We start from the raw sequence: 16,602 nt of genomic DNA, 5'->3' as shown, positions 1-16,602 counted from the left end.
AAATGAAGGTGCAGGTGGAATTAAGGTACTAACCTGCTGATCTTGTTACAGGGAGAATATTCTAGGTTCTCCAGGTGAGCCCAATAAAATCACTAGGGTCTTTAAAAGTGGAAGAGGAAATTAGAAGAGTGTTACAGTCAAAGAGAACTTAGAAATTGGGAAAGACAGTAGAGAGATGCAACATGCTGGTGTTGAAGATGGAGGAAGGAGCCATGAGCCAAGGAATGCAGGCGGCCTCGGGAAGCTGGAAAAGGCAAGGGAACAGATTCTCCCTTGCAGCCTCCAGAAAGGAGCACAGCCCTCCCAATGCCTTGATTTTAGCTCAGTGAAACCCATGTCAGACCTCTGGCCTCCAGAACTATAAGATAATAAATTTTTGTTAAGTCACTAAGTTTGATGGTAATGTGTTATACCAACAATAGTCGATACTCAGGCAAACTAATTTTTGGTCATCTTCACTTCTAGTTTCTTTTGGTAATCTTTATTTTGGAGGTACTTCTCCAGTCTGTTATGAATTTCAATAAATACAAAATAACTTTTAAAAAGGAATGGAATTGCTAGGTCATATTGTAACTCTATGTTTATAATTTGAATAACTAGCTATTGTTTTTGCAAAGTGGCTGTACCATTTCTCAATCCCACCAGCAATGTATCAGTCTCCACATCTTCACCAACACTGGTTATTGTCAGTATTTTTTATGTCAACCATCTTAGCAGGTGTGTAGTCTCATTGTGACTTTTATTTGTATCTCCCTAATAATTAATGATGTTGACCGCCTTTTTATATGCTTATTGGTCATTAGTATATCTTCTTTGGAAAAATGTCAGCTCAAATGTTTTGCCCGATTTTTAACAGGGGTTATCTGTCTTTATATCATTGAGTTGCAACCATTCTCAAGATACTTTGGATGCAAGTTCCTTTTTAGATATATGATTTGCAAAAATATTCTCCCCTTCTGTGGACTGTCTTTTCTCTAAAGAAAAGTTTTAAATTTTTATGAAGCCCAATTTATAACTGGTTTTGTGACTTGAGTTTTTGGTGTCACCTCTAAGAAATCATTGTCTAATCCATGATATATTTAATTTTCTTTTCTTCTAAAAGTCTTTTTGTTTTAGCTCTTACATTTAAGTCAATAATCCATGTTAATTTCATTTTGTATACCCAGTTTGAAGTAGGGTCCAACTTCATTCTTTTCTAGTACCATTTGTTAAAAAGACTATTCTTTCTCCATTAAATTATCTTGTCATCCTTATTGAAAATCAATAACCATAAAAGTAAAGGTTAATTTCTGGAGTCTCAATTTAATATAATTGATCTATGTCTTTACTTATGCCAGTACCACACTATTTTTATCACTGTAGCTTAGGAGTTTAAAATCAGGAAGTACAAGTCCAATTTTGTTCTCCTTTTTCAATATTGCTTGCCTATTCTGAATCCCTTGTATTTCCACATGAATTTTAGGATCAGCTTGTTAATTTCTGAAAACCTTCAACTGGAATTTTGATAGGGATTGTACTGAGTCTGTAAATCAATTTTGGAAGCATTGCCATTTCAACAATATTAAATCTCCCAATCCATGTCGTCTTTCCATTTATTTAGGTTATCTTTATTTTTGCAGTGATGTTTTGTAGTCTTCTGTGTACACGTCTTGCATGTCTTTTGTTAAATTTATTCCTAAATATTTCATTCATTTTTTTATGTTATTGTAAATGGGATTTTCAAATTTTTCACTGAAAATATACAGAATTGACTTTTGTTTATTGACCTTGTATACTGCAACCTTTGTTTATTAGTTCTGAGTGTGTGTGTGTGTGTGTGTGTGTGTGTGTGTGTGTGTGTGTGTAATCCTTAAGATTTTCTATATAAACTATGTCATTTGCAAATAGAGATAGTTTTACCTCTTCCTTTCCCATCGGGATGCCTGGTATTTCTTTTTATTTGCTAAAACCTCCAGTATAATGTTGAACAAATGTGACAAGATCAGACACCCTTGTCTTGTTCCTTATCTAGAACAGGCAATCTTTCACCATTAAGTATGGTGTTAGTTGTGGCGTTTTGTAGATGTCCTTCATCAGACATTTCCTTCAATATCTAGTTTTGTGAGTGTTTTACCATGAAGTTGGAACCTGCCAAGTGCTTTTTCTGTGTCTATCTAGATGAATGTGTGGTTTTTGTACTTTAGTCTATTACTGTGGTGTATTACATTGATTTTCATATATTAAGCCTGCCTTGAATTCCTCAGATAAATCCCAGTTGGTCATGATGTATAAACTTTTCTACGTCTTGCTGGCTTGGGTTTGTTAGTATTTTGTTGAAGATTTTTGCACCTATATTCATAAGGAATATTGGTCTGTACTTTTTTGTGATGTCTTTGTTTGGTTTGGGTATAAAAATACAACTAGCCTCAAAGAATGAGCTGATAAATGTTCCCTTCTTCTCCATTTTCTGGAAGAGATTGTGCTAAATAGCTGTTAATTGTTCTTTAAATGTTTGGTATAATTTACCAGTGAAGCCTCCTGAGCCTGGACTTGTCTCTGTAGGACACTCTTTTTTATTTCTAATTCAATCTCTTTACTTATAATAGGTCACTTCAGATTTTCTATTTCATCTTCAAATATTTGAATAGTCTGTTTCTTACTAGGAATTTGTTCATTTCATCTAGATTATCTAATTTATTGATATAAAATTACTTATAATATTCCCTTATGATCCTTTTTATTTCTCTAAGGCAGGTAGTGATGCTCTTTCATTCTTGATATCAATAATTGAGCCTTTTTTTTCTATTGGTCAGTCAGCTGAAATTTCGTCGATTTTGTTAATCTTTTCAAAGGACCAATTTTTGTTTCGTTGGTTTTCCTCTATTGTATTTTTTATTCTGTATTTCATTTACTTCCACCCTAGAATTATTATTCTTTTTATTCTACTTGCTTTGGGTTTAGTTTGCTCTTTTCTACTTTCTTAAAGTAAGTGTTAGGTTAATGATTTGTAATCTTTCTTCTTTTGTTAATATGTGCATTCATAGCTATAAATTTCCCCGTAAGCACTGATTTACTGGCATCCTGTAAGTTTTAGTACATTTTTATTTCATTCACCTCAAGTATTTTCTGAGTTCCCTTGTGATTTCTTCTTTGACCCACTGGCTACTAAGAGTATGTTGTTTAACTTCCACATTTTGTGAATTTCTGAAATTTCCTCTGCTATTAATTTCTAATATCACCCCATTGTGGTCAGAAAACATACTATGTATAATTTCAATGCTTTTAAATTCACTGAGAGTTGTTCTGTGGCCTAACATATGTTCAATGGCCTGATATATTCTATTGTGAAGAATTTTGTATGTGCACTTGAGAATGATGTGTACTCTGCTGTGTTTGCATGAAGTGTTCTATAAGTGTCTGTTAGTTGTATGTAGTTGGTATACAGTGTTGTTTAACTATTCTATTTCCTTGATGACTTCCAATCTAATGGCCTAGTTGAACTTCTGTCTAGTTTCAATCCATTATTGATAGCAGGACATTGAACTTTCCAACTATTATTATTGATTTTTTATTTGTTCCCCTCAAATGTCCTGTCTGGACAGGGCCTGTGGGGGATCCAGCCGAACCGGCTATTCGACATCCCCCAAGGGGTCCCAGATTGCAAGAGGGCACAGGCCAGGCCAAGGAACCCCACCAGTGCACAAATCCGTGCACCAGGCCTCTAGTTGTTTACTAAAATCTATTTTGTCCATTATTAGCATGGCCATTCCCAGTTCTCTTTTGATTATTGTTTGCATAGCATATTTTATTCCATTCCATTTGTGTTTGATATAAAGTGGATCTGTTGTAGAAAGCTTATAACTGGATCATATTTATTAATTCATTCTACCAATCTCTGACTTTTTATTAGAGTGTTTACTCAATTTACATTTAGTGTAATTACTGGTAGGATTTACATCTGCCATTTTACTATGTTTTCTATATGTCATGTTTTTTTGTTCCTCTATTCATCCATCACAGCCTTCTTTTGTGTTAAATAGATATTTTTGAATGCCATTTTAATTCCTTTGCTCTTTTATTACATTTTTAAATATTTTTCTTAATAGTTTATAATATTTTACATTTACTAAAGTAGTTACCTTTACTGGTACTCTTTATTTCTTCTGTGGATTTGAGTTATTGTCTACCGTTCTTTCATTACAACCTTCAATATCAAGATTCCCTTTAAGCCCAGCTGGCATGGCTCAGTGGTTGAGCATCAACCTATGAACCAGGAGGTCATGGCTTGATTCCTGGTCAGGGCACATTCCTGGGTTGTGGGCTTGATCTCCAGTACAGGGCATGCAGGAGGCAGCCAATCAATGATTCTTTCTCATCACTGATGTTTCTAGCTCTCTCTCCCTCACCCTTTCTCTCTGAAATCAATAAAATAAGTGAAAGATTCCCTTTAATATTTCTTGTAGGGCAGGTCTGCTAGTGAAAAATTATCTGGTTTTTAAGATTTTTTAACAAATTCCCTTGTTTTGTTAATTAACACATCTTTTTCCCTTTTTTTCTAATTTTGAAGGATAGTCTTGCTAGATATAGAACTCTTGATTGGATGGTGATCCTTCCAGCACTTTCAGTACTTTATCCTACTACCTTCTGGCCTCTGTGATCTCTGATGAGAAGTCAGATATTAATCTTATGTACATAATGTACATAATGATTCACTTCTCCCTTACTAGTTTTTTTTTTGTTTTTGCTTACAACAACTTGACTGTTGTGTGTCTAGGTGTAGCTCTCTGTGTTTATCCTGCTTGGAATGCATTCAACTTTCTGTATGTAAAGATTAATGTTTTAAATGAAATTTTACATATTTTGTGACCATTGTTTCTTCAAGTATTCTTTCTGTCCCTTTCTCTTTCCTCTCCTTTTGGGAATTCCATTACGCATATTTTTATACTCATGATGAATAGTCTGAGGTTCTGTTCATTTTTCTTTATTCTTTAGACTTTCTGTTCCTCAAATTGTATAATTGCAATTGTTCTATTATAAAGTTTCTGATTCTTTCTTTTTGCCAATTCAAATCTGCTGTGGAGCCCCTCCAGTGATTTTTTTTTCATTTAAGTTATTATACTTTCCAACTATAGGATTTTTATTTTGTTCTTTTTTAATAATTTTTATCTCTTTCTTGATATTCTCTATTTGGTGAGACATCATTCTCATACTTTCCTTTAATTCTTCAGACACAATTTTCTTTTATTCTTAACATATTCATAGTCATTGACTTAAAACATTTGTTTTATAAGATCAATATCTGGTCTTTCTCAGGGACACTTTTTATTGTATTTTATCTCTGCAAATGAGTCAAACTTTCCTGTTTCTTTATATGTACTCTAATTTTGTGTTGAAAATTGGATTTCAAATAATATGGCAACTCCAGAAATCAGATTCCACCACCAACTACCAAAGGTTTACTGTCGTTGCTGTTTTTTGTTGTTGTTCTTCTTCCTAATGCTGTTTGTCCATTTCCTAAACTAATTATGTAAAGTCTATTTTCTTTATCATGAGCAGCCACTTAAGTCTCTGCTCAATTTGCTTTAGTAGTCAGCTAATGATGGAACAGAAATTTCCTTAAATACTTTGAAACAATATGTCTCACACCCTTTGCTGAGGGGCTCTGTGTGTATACTGACCCAGGTTTTCTATGCTGTGATAGGCAGTTTATAACTCTACCTAAGCCTTTCTTCCTGCTTGTGTAAAGTTCCAATGTCAGCCAGAGGTGATAGATTAGGGCCTTTTCAAGTCTTTGTGGAGCATATACACAGACCTGTGCATGAATATGGGCTTTCTAGGTTCTAAAAAATATGTCAAAGCTTTTCAAAACCCTCTATGGATATCTCCTTTCTCAATTATTCCTTTTAAGTTTTTTAGTCAACCTCTTGTTAACCCCAATTCATGTATCCACTTCTGGCAACTGTGATGTTCAACAACTGCCACTGATTGTTTTTAACAAATGCCCTACTGCTATTTACCTGAATGAATTCTGAGTCATTAGAATTCATTAGGTGAAATAAAAACAATCTCTGAGAATGGAGCTTTACAGAGAGCTGCCAGACAGTTCACACAGCAACACTTTTCGGAGACTTTAAAGAGCTCTGCACTTATCCTTTCTCTCCAGCAGTTTTCAGCTTTCAAAGGTCCTATGGTGCTAGAAAGGAACAATGGGGATAAGTTTAAAGGCCACAACGTTCACTGTTCTTATCAAGACTCGATTTTTTTTTTCTTGAATAAACTCCTTGGATAGTTTTAAGAGGTTAATTTCCAGGTTTCTAAAGTAGTTTGACAATTTTTGCCTCACTCAGTAAACTTTTGTTCTTACTGATGTTTTAGAGAAGAGGATTTACAGAATGTTCTCACTCCAGAATTCCAGATGTGGTTCCAAGATAAGTAGTATTTTAAAAATTAATTCAAAAAACTCATGATGAACAAAATTATCATAATTTTAAATTAAGAAATGATCAGCAAGTGTCATACTACTCCACATGGGAGTCTGACAAAAGAAGAAAAATCAAATACATCTTTTTAGAATTTGATATTTTGTTCATCATGGATTTTTGCACTAATTTTTATTTTTTTAAACCTCATTAAAATATTATTTCTATTTATTGCTCAATTTTTTGGTGTCCCCTTAAATTTTGTGCTGAGGCAAGTGCCTGACAAGCCTCTCTCTAGTCTTAACCCTGGAAGAGGTTGATTTCAGATCACATCTCTCCCTTTTTTTAACTCTCCAAACTAACATACTAGTTTTAACTCCCATTTATATTCCACTACAGTATTTTGAATTGTCAAAATGATAATCTTAAAATCTAGCAGAAAAATTTTAGTGCACAGTTTGGGACTAGAGAACTAAGTAGTCATATTAAACTACTCTTAAAACTGCTAGTAGAGGCAAATTAGCTCACTCAATATAAAACTCAATACAAGCTGCCAGTTAAACTAATACAACATGGTTTAGGTGTGTGGTGTGTTTTTTTTAAGGAATAAATGCCAGAGTCTTTAGAAAATTAAATGTAATGCTTCTCATATATTCCATACAAACTTCCTAAGATATTATACAACACGAATAGAATATGCTTAGAAATAACAATTTCAACCAAAATTATTCTGTTGTATGATCTCATTTCTTAAATTGGCTTCCTTTGAAAATTAACTTACAGGAATAAAAGAAATAGAGACAAAAATGCTTGGCATAATATGTAGCAAAATTTCCAACCCAAGAAGACAATTGTGTGTAGAGAAAGATTGCCTGTCTTGAAAGTTATTTTGAGTAATTTCAAACAGCCTAGCACAAAGGCAATTAATTATAGATGATTTAAGATTACTTCCCTATACTGTCATTTAAGAGATAGTGTTCATATTAAGTTTTTAGATTACTACTTTGCAATAACAGTCTGGTGAAGTGTGGAAATTTAACTTCCCTATTAACTGTTCAGTATTTGTTTCTACTGTTTTAGTGCCTTTTTTCATAATCCATGGCTCTATATCCCATGCTCTTTTCCACTACACTTTTGAAAAGCATTTTAAAATAACTATATCAATGTTAGCCTATTTCTGGACGAATTTACTTGCCTTATCATAGTCTTTATAGAATAAAGCACTATGTTGGCTTTTCATTTCTGCAGGTGAGTCAAAGTTCCCAAAGTCTATATCAACTTGTCATTAATACTAACTTAGCCCTAATCACATACACTGTTGATGTACCTTTAATGACTGTGTACACAGTGTTTTGTTTTTCTAAGGGAACTGAACCTACTGGTTCAATGGGTATATAGGTGAACAAAGGGAGGCAAAACTAATAAGGAGAAGTCTTGAGGGGTCAAACAGTTTATCCTCTCTGGGAACAGGGAAGTACATCTGCCTGAAAGATAATAATCAAGCTCATTTTAAAAGTCCCTCCACAGTTTGGGTTAACAATCTCTTCTATCTAATCTACACTCTAGTAATAAAACATGAAATAGAAATAGGATAAGAAACCTAAATAATTATTTTCTGCAGATGATATGATTGTCTACCTGGGAAATAACCACAGAAAAGTTAGAATTGATAACTTGAAAAGTACCTGGTTATACAACTATATCTTAAAATTAATAGCTATCTATTAATTATTGGTTATGTATATGCTACAGACTGAATATCTGTTCCCCCCTAAATTCATATGTTGTAAACTTAATGCCCAAGGTAATAAATAGTATTAGGAGGTGGGGCCTTTGGGAAGTTATCAGGTCATGAGGTCAGAGCCCTCACAAACGGATTAGTGCCTTTGTACGAGAGGCTCCACACAGCTTGCTGGCCCCTTCCATCAAACGCGGACAGAGCAACAAGATGTCATCCATGAACCAAAAGCAGGCCCTTACCAAACACCAAATCGGCTAACGCTGTGATCCTGGACTTCCCAGGCTCCAGAACTATGAGAATAAATTTCATTGTTTATAATCATCCCAGTCTGTCTTATTTGTTATAGCAGCCTGAACAGACTAAGACAATACAACATAATCATTATGTATAATATAGATAACCAATTGACTATATAATGATAACCAAGGACTAAGACAATATAACCAATATGTATAACATATACATCCTATCTAATGAAAGAGTAATATGCAAATTGACTGTCACTCCAAGACACAAGATGGCCACCCCCATGTGGTCAAAGATGGCTGCCCCCATGTGGACACAAGATGGCCGCCACAAGATGGCCTGCAGGGGAGGGCAGTTGTGGGCAGTTAGGGGTGACGGGCCAGCAGAGGAGGGCAGTTGGAGGAGACTAGGTCAGCAGGGGAGGGCAGTTGGGGGGGGACCAGGCCTGCAGTGGGGGGCAGTTGGAGGGGGACCAGGCCTGCAGTGGAGGACAGTTGGGGGAGACCCAGGCCTGCAGGGGAGGGCAGTTGGGGGTAACCAGGCCTGCAGGGGAGGGCAGTTGCGGGGGACCAGGCCTGCAAGGGAGGACAGTTGTGGATGATCAGGCCAACAGGAAGGGCAGTTAGGGGTGACTGGGCCAGCAAAGAAGGGCAGTTGGGGGGACCAGGCCTGCAGGGGAAGGCAGTTGTGGGGTACCAGGCCTGTAGGGGAGGACAGTTAGGAGTGACCAGACTGGCAGGGGAGGGCAGTTAGGGGTGACCAGGATGGCAGGGGAGAGCAGTTAGGGGCAATCGGGCTGGCCGGGGAGCAGTTAGACGTCGATCAGGCTGGCAGGGGAGTGGTTAGGGGGTGATCAGGCTGGCAGGCACAAGCTATTAGGGGCAATCAGGCAGAGGCAGACGAGCAGTTTGGAGCCAGTAGTCCTGGATTGTGAAAGGGATGTCCAACCGCCCACCGGGATCGGGCCTAAACGGGCGGTTGGACATCCCTCAAGGGGTCCCAGATTGGAGAGGGTGCAGGTGGGGGTGAGGGACATATATATGAATAACCAATTAGAAGAGGACCCATTCACAAAAGCTAAAGAGTATAAAATACCCAGGAATAACCTTAAATCCCTCATTTTCTACACATCTAGGGCATGAGAGAAGCTTGCAAATGCGATGACAAATGCATAGAAGAGGCAAGACTATCCATTTCCTAATATGCTACATTCCTGATGCCACCTGCTTGTGTCTTATTTGGCTGTTATTAGGCTCCTACCTGCCAGCAAACAATCCAAAGAATCTTTGTCTACATGGAAGATTCCTTCTTTGACTTGCATTGAATAAACAATGGTTATACACTAATGGCTTGGAAAAGTCAACAGTTATCCATCCATCCTCTCCCATACCCATGTCCCCTATACATCCCAGAAGGTTAGGCCTTTCTACCAGCAGACAGGTCCTGGCTGCTGCTCCCCACTGGCTTCTCACCTTTCCCCCGAGGGATCCGTGACAGCCCGCTGCCAGGTCCACGTGTGTGTTTTCTGGTTGTTAAATGTAGGGCAGCCACCGGGCATAGAGGAGCCAATGAGCAATTCCCCCTCCTCAAACCCTAACTAACCCAGGTACCTTCAGGCCATGGGGTTCTCTCTGCTTCAGTTTCACCTAAGCCAGTGGTCGGCAAACTCATTAGTCAACAGAGCCAAATATCAACAGTACAACGATTGAAATTTCTTTTGAGAGCCCAGTTTTTTAAACTTAAACTTCTTCTAATGCCACTTCTTCAAAATAGACTCGCCCAGGCCGTGGTATTTTGTGGCAGAGCCACACTCAAGGGGCCAAAGAGCCTCATGTGGCTCGCGAGCCGCAGTTTGCCGACCACGGAGCTAAGGAGATGCTATAGGTTCTTGACGTTTTGATAGTCTCCAAAAAAGAGTCGTGTAGTTTTCACTGTCAAAATCCTTTATTCTTCACAGTTCTATTTGCCCAAGGGGACTTCAGGGAATCCAAGCTGAAATGGAACTTCCCTGGTGGACCCTTTCCTGTAAGCCAAGGGAAACCATCAATGAAAACACACAACCTCCTCCTAGTTTATGTAGCAGCCTAAACTGAATTCCAGACGCCCTGAGAGGCCCTGGGTTGTACCTGGCCCAAGCAGCAACATAAGGCCTCCTGAGGCCACAAGAGCAGCATGTCCATTCGCTGACACAGCCTCAGGTCGCTGGAGAGCAGGGTCCATGGGCAAAATTACAAAGGTAGGCTGCTGTAGAAAGCACTGGTCACTAGCATGTGATTCTTCACAAGTGCCTGCAGCACCAGGCCTCCCTACTCGCCTCCTGAGCGCCCTCAGAGCTCTGGTCTGAAATTCCTGCAATGGTTGACCCCCTAATGAGTGCAATGCTTCCCCAGGTGTCCATATGGCTCACTCTTCAGTCCCCTTCAGGGCTCGGCTCAGCATTCCCTCAAGGAGGCTTCCCTGGGCACCCTATATAACACAACAATTCCCCGCCCTACACTCCTTCTCTCCCAGCTCTGATTTACTTTTCTCCATAGCACTATCCCTACCTGATATATTAAATATTTTACTTCAGTTTATCCATTAGATTGTAAGTTTTTCTGTTTTGTCTGTTTTGTCCACTGCTCTATAATATCTAATGTCTAGAACAGCGCCTGGCACACACACTTAAAGTATTTGTTGGATGTTGTTAAAAACAAAGCTGGATGTTAACTAAAAACAGTAAAGACAGGTGGTATTCAGTATGTACTGCATTAGGGGAAAGAACTAAAGTATAGAACTGAGTTCAACTTCAATCCCTGTAGAGGTGAATGAGGGAATAAGGAGGTGACAAGTGGAGCTCAAACAGAGTCAAGGAAATGGAAAATTACAAAGGACTGGTAGGGTAGTTGGTCACTGTCAATGTGATTAGGCCCTCTGAGTGTGCTAACTGGCATTTGTCAAAGTTATGCCCCTAACCTCCCACAGAGATGGGAGACAGGCCCTCTCATTCCTAATGACTGTATTTCAAAGGAATGGCTGTCAGGTCCTTGAGAAAGACACTCCTGGGTTGTAAGAGACACGTATACATTTTAAAATGGAAGAGAAAGGATTATAATTCTAAATTATTCTAATAAATGCTTAATAAAAGGAGGGGGCCTATCATCAGCTATTGGCTGGAACAAAGGGTAAATTCTTTTGGCAGTCTTGAGATTTTCCAAACAGGAACTCAAGGGGGCCTGGGACATCCCAGGGACATGGCCTTAATCTGTTAGAAGCCCTGTTGGAGTTTTTCCAAGTCTCTTATTGTTGGGGTGAAAAGGGCTGTTATGAAAGTTGCAGTTCTTATAGGCCAGGGTTGAGGCCTTGTCAAGAAGAGAGCTCAGAGGAACCTGACTAAAGTGTGATCAAGGAGAGAGTCTCTATGGATGGATGGATGGATGGATGGATGGATGGATGGATGGATGGTATAAAGGATGGTGGAAAAGGGGTCAAGATAATAAGATCTGAAGACATCCAAATTCATATGTAAGTAGAAATCATTTCAGAGAAAAAGGGGAAATCCTCCACTCTTCAACAACTCCTTCTCAAGCATTCCTGTGGTGAACAGAATATGGCTCCGATTTACTCATAAAAGCTGCTAATGGGAACAAATCCATTGTTCATCCTATTCCTGCCCAACCTGCATTTGTTTTCTGCAGGATAATTTCCAGACCTGAGTTTGCTCACTGTTTAAAATTCTTATTAGAGACAGATGCTAAGAAGGTTACAGAAAGATCTCCTGTGGAGCTAATGCTATCTGTTCCTATTAACTTTTTATTAATGAAGCATCTTTGGGTAATTTTGTCTTCCTTTCCCCTCGGCAGCCCACCTCTGAGATGTGGAAGAGCTTTAACCCACTTTCCTCCCTTCCCCATTCCTGTCTCAGTTCTTCTCCACCTCCAGCTTTACACTCAGATAAAAAAAAAAAGTCCTGTTTCTGTGGAGTTGGTTCTCCAGGTAAATACCTGATCTCTGTATCTCCACACAGCCCTAGGTGATAGCAATCTGCATTTTCTCCGCAGGCCAGCTACAATACTGGCTAGAATTATTTTTCTTTTCATAAGACTACAGACATTAAAATAAGAAAAAGCATTTTTATAAGTTAATATTTGAATGTAATTTGAAGGCAGGATGGATTCAGGGTTCCAGGAGCCTTCCTATATAATAAAGAGGTAATATACAAATTGACCCTCACATCATCACAAGATGGACGCCCCATGTCATCACAAGATAGCCCCCACATCATCACATGATGACCGCCCCCACATTGTCACAAGATGGCCAGCAGGGGAGGGTAGTTGGGGGCAATCAGGCCTGCAGGGGAGGGCAGTTGGGGGGGACCAGGCCTGCAGGGGAGGGCAGTTGGGGGCGATCCGGCCAGCAGGGGAGCAGTTAGATGTCAATCAGGCTGGCAGGGGAGCGGTTAGGGGATGATCAGGCTGGCAGGCAGAAGCGGTTAGGAGCCAGCAGTCCCAGATTGTGAGAGGGATGTCCAACTGACACTTTAGGCCTGATCCCTGGCAGTCAGACATCCCCCAAAGGGTCCCAGATTGGAGAGGGTGCAGGCTGGGCTGAGGGACACCCCCTCCAGTACACGAATTTCATGCACCGGGCCTCTAGTATGTTTATATAATGGGAGGTGAGTGGGGTGCGGTGAGTATCTTCCTCATTTAAAAAACAATCCAAAGTTACAAACACAAACTTAGGTATGACCATGTGAGCATGTTGCTAGTAGCCTGCTCAGGGGCTTGGAAGTAGCCTGGGTGAGGGGTCCTGAAACTTAAGATTCATTAGCTTTTCAGTCAATTCACCTCCACTAGGCAATATAAAAGATTGGAGAGGTTTATACTGCAGCACTAAAATCCGTAGACACCCACTAAGTATAACAGTCTTATATCAGTCGTCTAGATACTATTCTTATCTCTCTTTCACAAACCTCCATCCCTGCTGTTCCCTCTAACTTGACGGCAACACTCATTATGAATTTGTGGGCTGGGCTGGGTTTGTTTCCTCCTCCCCTATCTAGGCTCTCACAATCTAATACTGTGTCAATTATGTAATAGCCAAAAGAGAGAGTTTAATGGAATACAAAGCATGGTCAGAGTTCTTACATAAGCCTTATAAACCATCCATAAGATCTGCTCCCAGACTGGGGTACGTGGAATTACATAAGGTAGATGGAAAACACTGATGCAGCAGCCAGGTTTATTTCCGACCTCAGACACAATCAAAGCATTCTGCACTTAGTTTACCAGTATACATTAAAATAATAAGTTTTGAATTAGATGGAAAAAATAATCTTTAATGCGACTTGCTTATCTTCTCATGTTAACATAAAGGAATCTCCTGACACTGCTACTCAACTTCCCTGTAACCTCTGCACAAAGAAATGTCCCCTTAAGATGCCCCTCCATATTCTACATGAAATTACGGGTCCCTAATAAACATCAACCATTCTTGGTTTTTTTATAAAATCAAGAAAGATACTTAGACAAAATACAAAAGTGTACATGCTATAATTCTTCAACACATCTTTCCAATACCAGTTTTCTCTCCCCATATTTCTAACCACTTATTTTTTACTTTCCTTAAACCACTGTAGCCACACCTGGGACTACAAAGTGACAAATTAAAAAAACAACAACAACAACAGTGCAATACAATGGGTCTCACCCCTGGCTGCACATTAGAATCACCAGCAGAGCTTTTAACATTCCAAATGCCACAGCATCACCCAAAACCAATTAGAATGAAATGTTGGGGTGGCACACAAAAAGGGGATGCCTAGACATTAGTATACCTGATGCTTTCTACTTTTCCTTCTTCGTACATGAAAAAATAAATAACTACAAATATGAGAGGAGAAATTTTTGTGGGGGAGATCTTTAATAACTGGCAGCTCATAATTACTGTTTCCATCACATATAAAAATATCATTCTATACTTTGAAAGCCATCAAAGGATATCTGTGGGGTCCTTTTTATTACTATCATAATCAAAAAAAATTTTTCACCAACTTTCTTTAGCCTTTACAAAACCTATTGTATTGTTCAATGTTTTTGCAATTCTACCTAACAAGTTCAAAGCAAAGGCCCTATATTATCTTAACGGATGGCTCACGCTAAGACCCTGCTTATCCTCAAGTAAAGTTTTGGTTTAAAGCAGAAATGACGGTTCTCACTTGTCGTCAACCGCTCACACCTATAACTTTACCAATGAGCAAATATGTCTTAAAGCCCTTACATAACAGAGTACAGGCGCCTTTGGTGTCCTGCCAAGAGTACTTCTTTCCGTGTTTGTATTTAAAATAGACTGGTAGTAACATCACTTGTGTGCCTGAAATTCCTTCTGTGCACAGGCTCCGAATGAAAAAGAAAAAAAAAATGGATGTAGCAACCCGCTTTGCTGTTTTGCCATTATAAACCTCAAAGGAAATAACACACTCTGACTAAATTAAAGCGAAGACACAGAACAAATTATCCAAAGCCGAGGGTAGGCGGTGACTCGGTTTAACGAACCTACCATCCTTTCCAAGACGGAGAATGTTTAACCTGGCAGCATGCAAGGTGCCTACTGAGCTGCAAACCTGGCCCGGCGGCGGGGATGTGGCAGGCCAGGGTGAGCACCGCGGTGACAGAAAAGGCAAATCAAAGCCCGCTGCCTGACTCGGCTGCAAGCTCTCCCCAACTCCAGCACCTGTCTTCCCGCAGGTCGAGGAGGCAGGACCAGAGCCCAGCCGGCTCTGTCCGACTGTGCGGGGGGATGCGCTCACCTGGGTGGGGCAGAGCCACGAAAAATGTCCAAGAAGCCACCACTGCCTCAATGAGATTCTCACCCCGGACCGGGCTCCGACACGCTCCCTCCTCCTCTGCCTCCTCCTCCAGCTCGTTTTCTATTTAACGACAGGTCTGGACTCCACTGACCGGCCGAGGACGTCCGCAAAAGGGGGCGACAAAGTTGCCCAGAGAAGCCGGCAGAAGTGGCGCAGGTGGAGGCGCCGGAGACGCCCCCGCACCTGGGACCGGCTCGCCGCCGCCGCCGCCGCCGCCGCCCCCGCGCACGCCCGCCCGCCCGGCTCCCGCACTCCCCGCGCCGGCCCCGCCCAGGCCGCCTCCCCGCTCCGGTACCGGGCAGCGGGGGACGCACGCGGGGGCGCCCACCGGACGTGGGGGTGCTGCCCGCCCGCCGCTGCGCGCTGCCCCGCCGGCTGCCTTGCGCAGACAAAGGGAGGCCGCGGGGCGGTGACGGCGAAGCCCGATCCCCGAGCGCGTCGCGCCGCCCGCGCTGCCAGTGAGGTGCGATCCGCGGTGACAGCCGCCGGGCGGCGAGCGGGGCCCCGCGCGAGGGTGACGCGGGCGGCAGGGTCGCGCGCCCCTCGCGGCCGCCGGGAGATGCGCACGCCGGGACCCGGGCGCCTCCGCCTGGCCCCGCGGTCAGCACAGCGCGCAGCCCCCGGCCGTACCCGCAGCGCCCTCTGCCGCCCGCTCCAGCTCAGGGCGGGCCGTGGGCGCTGCGCGGGGGTGGCCGCAGCGGTCCCAGGGCATCCCCCTGATCCCGAGGGAAGGAAGACAGAGGGCGGAGGCTACAGGGTAGGGGGATGCGAGGAGTGGATCTGCTGTTTTCCTCGTAAAACAGAAGAGGGAGCCCCCGTGAATTGAGAGCAGCTGGAGGAATTGGGGTTCATCCTTGGGAAGAATGCGAAGGGCGGGAAGATTCCGGATTCACAAGGAGCCCAGAGTTGATCTCTGGAAATGTTTGCGGAAAGGCTAGCGTTTCTTTCCAGAATCGGGTTGAGGTAAGTGTGCCTGGCACTGCCTGAGGGGCTCTGAGAGCCTTGACTGCCGTGATGAATAAATAGATTAATGACCTCGCGAGGACCCTTCGAGGACCCTTCGGCCTCCTTGGCAGTGCACCCAGGAGGTTTCCAAGGCAGCGAGCTCAGAGAGCGCTGTTCCCTCCGGCCCACACAGCAGTGGAGTGAACATTTGTCATTATAAAGATGAAGGGGGGTCTGGTCCTTGCACTGTTTAGGTGGCGGTGTTTTTTAAGGGGAGTGTCTTTTTTTTTGTCAAGTTGGTGTACTTGGTGAAGGCAAGTCATGAAACAGCACCCTTTTCCCCCAACCACTGTCTTTTAAAATTATTCTATTAGTTCTCCCTTCTCTGCTGGAAGAATCTAGGGCAGATTTCATAGCTTTTT

General features: G+C 41.5%; 1 protein-coding gene across 3 annotated transcripts in view; it reads right to left on the bottom strand.

Annotated features, from left to right (window-relative positions):
* MTUS2 (microtubule associated scaffold protein 2) overlaps window positions 1-16,602 on the bottom strand; it is a 603,680-nt gene that overhangs the window by 568,067 nt on the left and 19,011 nt on the right. Inside the window, exon 1 of one of the 3 annotated variants that reach the window (XM_079775058.1) lies at window positions 15,176-15,383. The exons of the other annotated variants lie outside the window; for them this stretch is intronic. The gene's annotated coding sequence lies outside the window, so the exon portion shown is untranslated. Of the gene's footprint in view, window positions 1-15,175; window positions 15,384-16,602 lie in introns of those variants that run through there. 3 annotated transcript variants of the gene reach the window in all.

The sequence above is a fragment of the Cnephaeus nilssonii genome (genome assembly GCF_951640355.1).
Source record: "Cnephaeus nilssonii genome assembly, chromosome: 6".
Lineage (NCBI taxonomy): Eukaryota > Metazoa > Chordata > Mammalia > Chiroptera > Vespertilionidae > Cnephaeus > Cnephaeus nilssonii.
The sequence above is the reverse complement of the archived record's forward strand: the minus strand, read 5'-3'. Positions and strand labels throughout refer to the sequence as shown.